An 11,583-nucleotide genomic window follows, 5' to 3' on the forward strand; every position below is an offset into this window, starting at 1 on the left:
TATTTCAGCATCAAAATTTACACATGTGTAACATACATTCATATAAACATGTTGATTTGTTTTGAGAATTTTCTAAAACTTCAAAATAGCATTTTGGCACAGTTCAAAAAATAGGGCTTCAATGCACCCGGGTTCCAAAGTGATTTTTTGCAAGGTGGACTCGTTACTACTGGGTGCACGAAACTTGCAACTACAAGATGCAGCTGGAACTCGCTTGGGCATTGACTGATAACGTTCAGGTTACTTTCCTTAGCTTTGTTTTGCATTATGCTGGGTGTGTTCTGCTGGAGAAGCTCTTACGTGAGCTGGGTATTACTCTTTCCTAGAGTACCTGGTATTCCCGCCGGTTGCTATATTCTACGGGTTCAGTGTTGCTGGTTAGTAGCTTGGTTTATCTCCTATAGCATATTGTTGCTAGTTCTCCCAGCTAAACTGATATGCATTCTATAAATTAGAGCTCTCAAGCCATCTCTTTGGCAAACACATAACAGCTCTTTCCCGGAGCCTACAATTTCTAAAAAGAAGACGTCCCACATGCACCACATCTAACATCCATCTCGGTACAAACCGCCTCACTTGTTCCATCTATATATATTAGCTAATGAATATCATGGATGTGGATGTACCTACTACATATCGAAGAATCGGTACGAGGACGTATTGCCCTTGATGTTAGTGATGCTGAAGTTACGACGGTTGTTGTTTCAATAAATCCTCTGAGATTTCTCATAGTACAACTTTATAAAATTAGATATGATGTATACCATTTTATAGTTTTGTAAAAGGTAACATGTATTATTATAAGCATTCCATGGCCCATGGAGATCTTATAAAAATATGTAGTTGCCCTTTATCAAGAGATAGAAAACCAAATTTATTTGTCTCATTCAAGCATGTCATCCCCTAGTAGCCCCTCTCGCGTTCGGACGTGTCACCTCCTCTTAGTAACTATTTTCCTTTTCTTCATATTAAGCTACTTCATATATGTTGGCGAGTTGGTGATGCTGGTAGAAAGGCGAGGAGCAGGCGCACGGTGGCAGCTGCAAAAACGCCTCCGGTCGCTCCCAGTCCGGCACCTGATTGATTTGGAGAAAACATCGGAACAAGGATGAACATCCACGCCAGCCTCTAACCTGGACAGACCAACGCTTGAATTGGACAAAGAAAACATAATATACCGAGAAAAAGAATCCACCTTTTCTTATTCTTTTTCACAAACAGTACACCAGCATCTTACCCTATACGTGCAATTTTAATCAAGAAATCGTTTTGTTGGTTGGGGTATAAGAGAAGAGCATATCTGGCTTTACTATATATATTGTTGGGGTATATGAAATTGACTCTTGAAGCATCATCCTGGTGCTGCACTTTTACAACTTTTTTTGTCCAATGTGCATCTCCATCGGTACTTTTAACAAATGTTCCAGAACAAACGCGGCAGATGATACTAGTATTACCACGATTTTGTTCAAAAATGCGAAGCGAAGTTTAAAAAAAGTAAGAATTATTTTTGTAAGTGCAATATATCAAAAAAAAAAGGTAGATGTCTGAGCCCAGGTTCGAACTGGGGACCTTTAGTGTGTGAGACTAACGTGATAACCAACTACACCACCCAGACTTGTTTGGTTAAAGTTTTCACGGTCCGCTCTTTGAACATTTGATTCTCGTAGTATGGCAGAGACTAATCAGCAGACCACGATTTTTCTGACAGCAAACGTACTGTTGTGAAATTACTGAACACAATTCCATTGAGACCCTTCCTATGGAGAAAGTATTTTTCAAGAAGGGGAAGACACTCCAACCCATACTCTGCTCGGCAAATTACACCTTCTAGAGGCGTTGTGCAATTTGAAGAGGTTTCCTAGTAGGATTACACAGCATTTCGATCGGAAGAGCTCGTGGTTCTAAGTTTAACTCTAGGTTGCAACAACTGCTCGGTGATCGCATACCTTCCTTAGAGCAACTCTAGCAGGCCCCTTAAATCACATTGGAGGCGGAGGTGCGGCAGGTACTCTTAAAGGACCTCTCCACAGTGGTAATTTCTCTGCAACATAGAGATTCAAGAATAATGGATCAAAATAAAGAACTAAAGCATAACAGGGTTAATATTACAGAAGTTAACACACTACGAAAAATACAAACTACGTCTAAACCACCTCAGCTTGATTATTTTTCTAAAATGGCATAACAAGAATCTTTTTGGTGTGCCATCCGTACGTACAATTGTAAATTTTCACGTAATGGTAGAGAGGATGCTTATCCTCAAAATACATAGCAATAAGTAATGATTTTGCTTGACATAAAAACACAATACTATGCTCCTCATCTTATCTAGACAACTTTGTGTGATCGTCGCTTATCTATAGTTCACTTGGTCGTTAAGCAGAAGTGATCGTTGCCCCAGGCAGCGCCATGAATATGAGGAAGACCAAACATGAATATGAGGAAGACCAAATGAACACGGGGCTATGTAGTGATGAAATGAGAGGCGCCATTTTCTGAATTTAACGTGGATACAACACATCCACTTAGTAAACTAAATCACATCATGTGATGAATATTAATAGTAAGATAATTTCCTCCCCTGTTAATGTGGATAACTTTGAAATTTTTTGTTAGTTTTTCCCTTGCCAACAACCAGGATGACCGCAAAAGTATCCATAAAAATCACATTTGACATAAAGTTTCACTTCATCACTAAACAAAGTGAACGACGTTGAAAGCAGCAGCATGACCAAGACCACCCAAAATTGTAATAACCATATACCGAGGAATCAAGTAGTAATTCTCAAACTATTTTTCTGCGCAGAGAAAATGAAGTAATCGAGAACAGATCTGGCTTCACTGAATGCTCTTCACCTTCTTTCTCAAGTAATCGAGAACAGATCCGTAAAGAAATATAAGAGCATTTAGATCACTAATGTTGTTATATTCCTTTACAGAGGGATAACACCAATACCAGAAACTGATGAGATGAGCGGACACACGGAAAGACAAAAGGAGAAGCTCAGCTCAGCTGCACTGCAACTTCAGCTCAGCTCAAAGTTACTGCAAGTGAGAGGACTGTTCAGATAACCACTAGAAATTGCCTACAATGCTATACAACTCATGTTCTAACACGACCTGCTGCCCTGTTTAATCACCTAGGAAACAGTCACCATGTTAAAAGCATCCTACATCATGGCTTCACCTCAGGAGGCCGACAGCGGGATTGGTCTCACAGCACCCTGAATGCGACGGAACGCAGTCTGGATCCTCTCTTTCAGCGCAGCATTCGCGCACTCAACATCACCACTCCTCCCATCCAAGTAAGCAATATCTCCATCCACAGTTATAACAAGCATCCCTTCCTGCACCACTTGAACGTCGCCGAAGACCGACACCATTAGAGCATATACCACCTTCTGCGCCACCATCTCCGTTTCCTCTTCCATCGGAACGGCCTTTGGTCCCTCACGCCCTATGTTCAAGATCATGGCCACCACGGAATCAGACACCATGTCGCTTATGGGATCAGAGGACCACTGTAGCGTCACGTAGCTCTCTGAATCCAGGCGGATGGTCACCCTCTCATGAACAATCAGTGTTGGAACATCGGATTCGTCGGTTGATGATTCCACGCTCTCGTATATTTGCCTCAGTCTGTACTTGATGACTTCAAAAGAACCGGAATATGGGACGGTGAGCCGCTGAGTAATGTTGGCAGTAGATAGCTGGGTGTACACCCGGAGATCCTCCGGAGCCATAATCTGGTACGTGAAGCCCTTCTTCACAAGCAAACCACTGACCGAATCTCCCACTTCTGGCACAGTTTCTGCCAATATGCCAATTGCCTTGGCCATCTTTTGAGAGCTGAAAAACAGCTGCACTGGTTGGCAGTTCTTGGGAGACACGATCTGTGTGTCTGTTCCCTCGAACTGAGTGATAAGTTTCTGTCTGAGCCTCCCCATCTCATTTGCTTCCCCGTGTACAAGGATAATGTTGGGTGGGCGAAGCTCGCCCAGGAAGCCGCTCGTCTGTGGGAAATCGGCATGGGCTGAAAAGGAGATGTAGAAGATCTGCATATTGAGAGGAGCATTGAGCCCATTTGCTAGCTCCACTTCTCTCGGCTCAGTGATGATGGTCTTTGCAAGTGAGCCAGCAACAGCATAACCTGGAATAACACATGTGTTGTGCACCACTTGTCAAAGAGCTGCCTGGAGAGGCCACTTTGGAGGCTACCTGGACTTGCCATCACCACTGACGGACCAACATCATGGAAGTTGTCTATGCTATTCAAAGGGTCAATATGCTTGAAATGGAAGGGATTGGACCGTGCAAACTGGTTGCGGATCCTGTCATTCATGGAGTTTATGTATGTCTGGTAGACAGCCATACACTTCTTCACAAGAGGGGAGGCGTAATAGATTGGAATCTTATGGAGCTCTGGGTGGTTGGACCAATACTCATCTAGGATAAGCAGCAGCTCCTGTGCTCTTACCAAGAGCAAATGCCGGGATAAGAACACGGCCCCCTTGAGAAACAGTGTTGTGGATGGCATCAGTGAAGCGCTTCTCTCTGACATGGCGGGGTTGGTGTCGCTGCACACCGTAAGTTGACTCGATAATGCAAATATCAGGGGAGAACTGGGGGATCTCAGCAGCTTTCAGGTGCCTGTCTTCTTCACGGGAGTAGTCACCAGTGTAAAGAATGCGAACGCCAGCAATATCCACCATGAACATGGCAGCTCCAAGTACATGGCCTGCAGTATAGCACCAGAAGCGTATGCCATTAACTTCCAACGTCTGGTGGAACTCTATGACCTGCATGATAAGTATATGTTAAGACAGTATGCATCCTCCTGTGATAAATTAACATATTTTAATCCTCGCAAGCAGAATCATGCATTAGCTGTAAATTAGAAGAAAAAGAACATGGTATTTGGAAAGCAATGGCCATATATTATAGGGTTCTTAAATTTTAACCAACAGTCGAGTGACATTTAGAAGGGGAGCCTTGGCGCAGTGGTAAAGCTGCTGCCTTGTGACCATGAGGTCATGGGTTCAAGTCCTGGAAACAGCCTCTTGCAGAAATGTAGGGAAAGGCTGCGTACAATAGACCCAAAGTGGTCGGACCCTTCCCCAGACCCTGCGCAAGCGGGAGCTACATGCACTGGGGCTGCCCTTTTTTAGTCGAGTGACATTTAATTGTTTGACTATGCAGAATCAATGATATAAAATGCAACAACTCAAACTTGCATTTTATATCTGCCGAAAAGAAAGTACCTCAATTTTTTCCATGGACCTGAGAATGTCCTGCTCGTCGAAGAGCATGTCCTCCGCGGACACCTTGCTGACCTTGACGTAATCGGAGAGCAGCAGCCTGTAGATGGCCTTGGTGGCGTGGGTCATGAACACTCGGCCCTTGAAAGTGGTCTGCAAAGCAGAGCAGATTCAGACATCAAACATGTGTGTCGCCGCACTTGCAATCTAATAACTCAGCGAGCAGACGAGCTTGGTTACCTTCTCCAGGAAGTAGGGCAGCGAGGCCGCGTGGTCCAGGTGAAAACTGCAATACAGACAGATTCAAGGCAGAATAAGCAGGATGGAGTTGAGACGGGGAGAAGGAAGGTGGGGATCGAGAAAGGGCGAGATGTGTTGCTTACTGCGTGATGAGGAGGACGTCGACGGTGGCGGGGTGTAGGGTTTGGGGGAGAGGGGATGCTTACGAGGACGGTGCAGCCCTTGAAGGTCATGTGGACGCAGGAGCGGCCGACCTCGCTGCCGCCGCCGAGCGGCGTGATCACCATCTTGTCGCCCTCCCGCCCGACCGCCGGTTCCGTCGCCACGGATGCCATTTCCTCTTTCCTTCCTTGCAGCATTTAATAGATGCAAACATAATAAGCCAGGCTTATTTATGTTCTACTCCCTCCGTCCTAAAATTCTTGTCTTACATTTGTCTAGATACGGATGTACCTAATACTAAAATGTGACTTGATACATCCGTATTTAGACAAATCTAAGACAAGAATTTTGGGACGGAGGGAGTAATAAATAAAATATTGTTCGCTTTGATTCCTAGATTAACACCCAGATGCATATATCTAATCAGCACAAGATCCATATATACCTCATTAGCCCACATGTGCATAGATGACTATCTAATCAGCACACAACCGGAAGCATATTTCCAAGAAAACTTACAGTACGTTAGCATACATGTGCATATATGAATCCAACTACATTTTCAGCTAGCTATAACAAGTAACAATCGAGCAACTGAAACAAGGAGATAAGTATTATATATGAAACAACGAAGACCATTGTTTCATATGAAACAACGTCAAGAAACCTAGGGAGAACTGAAAAAGAAACAAAATCAATGCATATGAAACATTGGTCTGATATATATATTTCAGTTCCCTACACGCTACAGAAGAACTAGTATTGACCAATGCATATGAAACTTGTGTAAAGCAACATCAGTATAACAATCATTTTCTATTTCTTCTAAACTCTAAGCATTGCTTAAATTTCTTTCATTTTCAAATATCCAACGCCGATGCATCAATCCTACCTCATTGTGGACAAGTAGTTTGTACAAGGAAATAAAACATTCCTGGATCTAGCATTGTGTAGTTCTTCTGGATAGCCACTAGAACATCAGCAGCCAAATATTGTGTAGTGATCTAGGTGCTCACAGGTGATTGACAATGGTGGGAATGATCTGAAAGAACGACGCGGTGCTCACTTGGTGGATATGGATGTTCAAGTTCATCAGTGACGGTGAAGGCATGAATTCGAGAAAGATAAGAGGTTGCAGAGGGGGGAGAAGGAGGAGGGGGCTAACCTTGACCGGAGGAGGTAGAAAACGACCACAGAACCGTCTCCGTCGTGGCCGCTGTAGGGGGTCGGAGCTTCGCGGTGGAGGGGAGATCCGGGGAAGGAGGACGGTGATGGCCGCGGTCCGTCGCCGTCGCTGGAGGGGAGGACGTTGGATCCTGAACACCGGAGGGAGGGGTCGGGGGGGTGTCGCTTCTACCGTCGGCGGAAGGAGGAGGAGGAGGCGGCGGCGGCGGATCTTGGCCGACGGCGCGTCGTTCGCTCGTCTGCCGCTCGGAGGAGGAGGAGGCGGCGGCGGCGGATCCTGAACTGGGTTTCTTTTCCTCTGTTGTTTCTTTTCTTTTCTTTTTTTTGAGGGTTGGGTTTTCGGTTTTCAATGGTTTTTTTAAAAAAAAATCCCTTTTTCATTTTTTTCACTTATTTTTTATTTTACTTCTTTTTCTAATTTTCACATTTTAAAATTTATTTATCTTTTCAAAAAATGATTGGAGTTTCCAATATTGTTCAGGATTTCAAAATATGTTCACGTTTTTCAGAATGTGTTTCGTAAATTCATAAAATGTTCAGGAATTTCAAAAAATCTTCATGGTTTAAATTTTTGTTTAGAATTACTAAAAAGGTTCTGATTTTTCAAAAAAAATATTTTACAGAATTTCAAAAAATGTTCTCATTTCCTAGATTTTGTTTCAAAAATTCAAAAACAATGCATTTAAAAATATTCAGGAATTTCATAAAAGTGTATATCAAAAATTTGTTTTAAATTTCAAAAATGTTCTAGTTTTTCAAAAAGAAAATGTTGATGGTTGCAGCAGGTCTGGTTCCCAGGTGTAAGAAACGATATTCGGTTCCATGTGCATGAGATGATAGGAGCAGGTGGCTGAGCTCATCATCAACTTGAAACTTTAGACAACTCAAAAAAAAAACTTAAAACTTTAGAAGTGAAGTACAGTAGTATAAAACATAATGAAAATGTAATAAATGCCCAAGCCTAGGTTCGAATGTTAGAAACATGAAACAAAATATGTAGGAAGTTTAAACACATATATCTATATGTAAAAAATATACAAACTGACACAAAATTTACACACAAAAAATGTATGAGGAGGAATAATCCTTCTGATCTACTCCCTCCGTCCAAAAATACTTGTCAGGGAAATGGATGAATCTAGACATATTTTATTTCTAGATACATCCATTTTTATCCATTTTTTTGACAAGTATTTCCGGACAGAGGGAGTATTTATCATCTGTCATGATAGTACAAGGTACATCGAAAATAAAAAATTACATCCAAATATATAGAGCACCTAACGATAACTACAAGCACTGGAGTCAGCCAAAAGCCGCACCACAGTCATCGTCTGTCACGCCCAATATACGACCCTATCCTAAAGGAACTCGAAGGTCCCACCAAGAATAGAAGCGCATATTGGAGACGCTTTTGCAAGGTGGATATCATTACATCGTACCATTACATAATAGTTGGGGGATACATACAAAGCATACAAATGCCGCAAGAATACATCAATACATCATACATGAGAACAACATCCGACTACGGATGAAACACAAACAGAAACTCAAACGACATCCACTCTGCTAGCCCAGGCTGCCGACCAGGAACCTAACCCAAGATCGATGAAGAAGAAGAAGAACTCCAAAACAAGTAAACATCGCTCTCACATCATGATCATCACATTACCTGTACCTGCAACTGTTGTTGTAGTAATCTGTGAGCCACGAGGACTCAGCAATCCCATTACCATGGGTATCAAGACTAGCAAAGCTTAATGGATATGGAAAGGATAAGTGGATAAGTGGTGAGGTTGCAGCAAGCGACTAAGCATTGTATGGTGGCTAACTTACGAGTAAAAGAGTAAGATGAGAAACTACGCAAACGATCGCAAACTAGTAATGATCAAGAAGTGGTCCTGAACTACTTATGTTCAAACATAACCTAACCGTGTTCTCCTCTCGAACTTCCCTGAAAAGAGACAGTCACGGTTACGCACGCGGGTGGTGTATTTTTAATTGAGGTTACTTCAAGTCCTCTACAACCGGATATTAACAAATTTTTATCTGCCACATAACCGCGGGCACGGCTCTTGAAAGTTTAAACCCTGCAGGGGTGTCCCTGTTGGGGAACGTAGTAATTTCAAAAAAATTCCTACGCACACGCAAGATCATGGTGATGCATAGCAACGAGAGGGAAGAGTGTTGTCTACGTACCCTCGTAGACCGAAAGCGAAAGCGTTAGCACAGCGCGGTTGATGTAGTCGTACGTCTTCACGATCCGACCGATCAAGTACCGAACGCACGGCACCTCCGAGTTCAGCACACGTTCAGCCCGATGACGTCCCTCGAACTCCGATCCAGCCGAGTGTTGAGGGAGAGTTTCGTTAGCACGACGGCGTGGTGACGATGATGATGTTCTACCGACGCAGGTCTTCGCCTAAGCACCGCTACAGCATTATCGAGGTGGACTATGGTGGAGGGGGGCACCGCACACGGCTAAAAGATCAAACGATCAATTGTTGTCCCTATGGGGTGCCCCCCTGCCCCCGTATATAAAGGAGCAAGGGGGAGGCGGCCGGCCAAGGAGGAGGGTGCGCCAAGGGGGGAGTCCTACTCCCACCGGGAGGAGTGGGAGTAGGACTCCTCCTTTCCTTGTTGGAGTAGGAGAGAAGGAAAGAGGGGGGGAGGGAGAAGGAAAAGGGGGCTGCACCCCTTGTCCAATTCGGACCAGAGGGGGGGTGCGCGCCTCCTTCCTTTTGGCCTCTCTTCTCTATTCCCATATGGCCCAATAAGGCCCAATACTTCTCCCCGGCGAATTCCCGTAACTCTCCGGTACTCCGATAAATACCCGAATCACTCGGAACCTTTCCGAAGTCCGAATATAGTCGTCCAATATATCGATCTTTACGTCTCGACCATTTTGAGACTCCTCGTCATGTCCCTGATCTCATCCGGGACTCCGAACTACCTTAGGTACATCAAAACACATAAACTCATAATATAACCGTCATCGAACTTTAAGCGTGCATACTATAGTTCATCATGAAGTTCTACTAACTTGGTGATGGTGACTAGAGAATTCTGTCAATCACTATTTTATCTGGAAGATTAACTCCCACTTGATTCAAGCGATTGTAGTACCCAGACAATCTGAGCACATGCTCACTGCTTGAGCTATTCTCCTACATCTTTTAGCTATAGAACTTGTTGAAGACATCATATCTCCCAACTCGGGTATTTGCTTGAAATATGAACTTCAACTCCTGAAACATCTCATATGGTCCATGACGTTCAAAACGTCTTTGAAGTCCCGATTCTAAGTCGTTAAGCATGGTGCACTAAACTATCAAGTAGTCATCATATTGAGCTAGCCAAACGTTCATAACGTCTGCATCTGCTCCTGCAATAGGTCTGTCACCTAGCGGTGCATCAAGGACATAATTTTTCTGTGCAGCAATGAGGATAATCCTCAGATCACGGATCCAATCCGCATCTTTGCTACTAACATCTTTCAACATAATTTTTCTCTAGGAACATATCAAAAATAAACACAGGGAAGCAACAACGCGAGCTATTGATCTACAAAATAAATTTGCAAAATACTATCAGGACTAAGTTCATGATAAATTTAAGTTCAATTAATCATATTACTTAAGAACTCCCACTTAGATAGACATCCCTCTAATCCTCTAAGTGATCACGTGATCCATATCAACTAAACCATGTCCGATCATCACGTGAGATGGAGTAGTTTCAACGGTGAACATCACTATGTTGATCATATCTACTATATGATTCACGCTCGACCTTTCGGTCTCTGTGTTCCGAGGCCATATCTGTTATATGCTAGGCTCGTCAAGCTTAACCTGAGTATTCCGCGTGTGCAACTATTTTGCACCCGTTGTATTTGAACGTAGAGCCTATCACACCCGATCATCATGTGGTGTCTCAGCACGAAGAACTTTCGCAACGGTGCATACTCAGGGAGAACACTTATACTTTGATAATTTAGTGAGGGATGATCTTATAATGCTACCGTCAATCAAAGCAAGATAAGATGCATAAAAGATAAACATCACATGCAATCAATATAAGTGATATGATATGGCCATCATCATCTTGTGCTTGTGATCTCCATCTCCGAAGCACCGTCATGATCACCATCGTCACCGGCGCGACACCTTGATCTCCATCGTAGTATCGTTGTCGTCTCGCCAACTATTGCTTCTACGACTATCGCTACCGCTTAGTGATAAAGTAAAGCAATTACAGGGCGATTGCATTGCATACAATAAAGCGACAACCATATGGCTCCTGCCAGTTGCCGATAACTCGGTTACAAAACATGATCATCTCATACAATAAAATTTAGCATCATGTCTTGACCATATCACATCACAACATGTCCTGCAAAAACAAGTTAGACGTCATCTACTTTGTTGTTGCAAATTTTACGTGGCTGCTACGGGCTTAGCAAGAATCGTTCTTACCTACGCATCAAAACCACAATGATAGTTTGTCAAGTTGGTGTTGTTTTAACCTTCGCAAGGACCGGGCGTAGCCACACTCGGTTCAACTAAAGTTGGAGAAACTGACACCCGCCAGCCACCTGTGTGCAAAGCACGTCGGTAGAACCAGTCTCGCGTAAGCGTACGCGTAATGTCGGTCCGGGCCGCTTCATCCAACAATACCGCCGAACCAAAGTATGACATGTTGGTAAGCAGTATGACTTATATCGCCCACAACT

The 11,583-nt window shown here is 43.5% G+C and overlaps 1 non-coding gene and 1 pseudogene across 1 annotated transcript; both read right to left on the reverse strand.

Moving 5' to 3' along the window:
* Positions 1–1,544: 1,544 nt before the first annotated feature.
* On the reverse strand, positions 1,545–1,618 carry TRNAV-CAC (transfer RNA valine (anticodon CAC)). Its single transcript has one exon. It is a non-coding gene; the product is annotated as a tRNA-Val (tRNA).
* Positions 1,619–2,872: 1,254 nt separating this feature from the next.
* LOC123123788 (cleavage and polyadenylation specificity factor subunit 3-I-like) lies at positions 2,873–7,149 on the reverse strand (annotated as a pseudogene).
* Between the last annotated feature and the right edge of the window lie 4,434 nt (positions 7,150–11,583).

The sequence above is a fragment of the Triticum aestivum genome, chromosome 5D (assembly GCF_018294505.1).
Source record: "Triticum aestivum cultivar Chinese Spring chromosome 5D, IWGSC CS RefSeq v2.1, whole genome shotgun sequence".
Taxonomy (NCBI): domain Eukaryota; kingdom Viridiplantae; phylum Streptophyta; class Magnoliopsida; order Poales; family Poaceae; genus Triticum; species Triticum aestivum.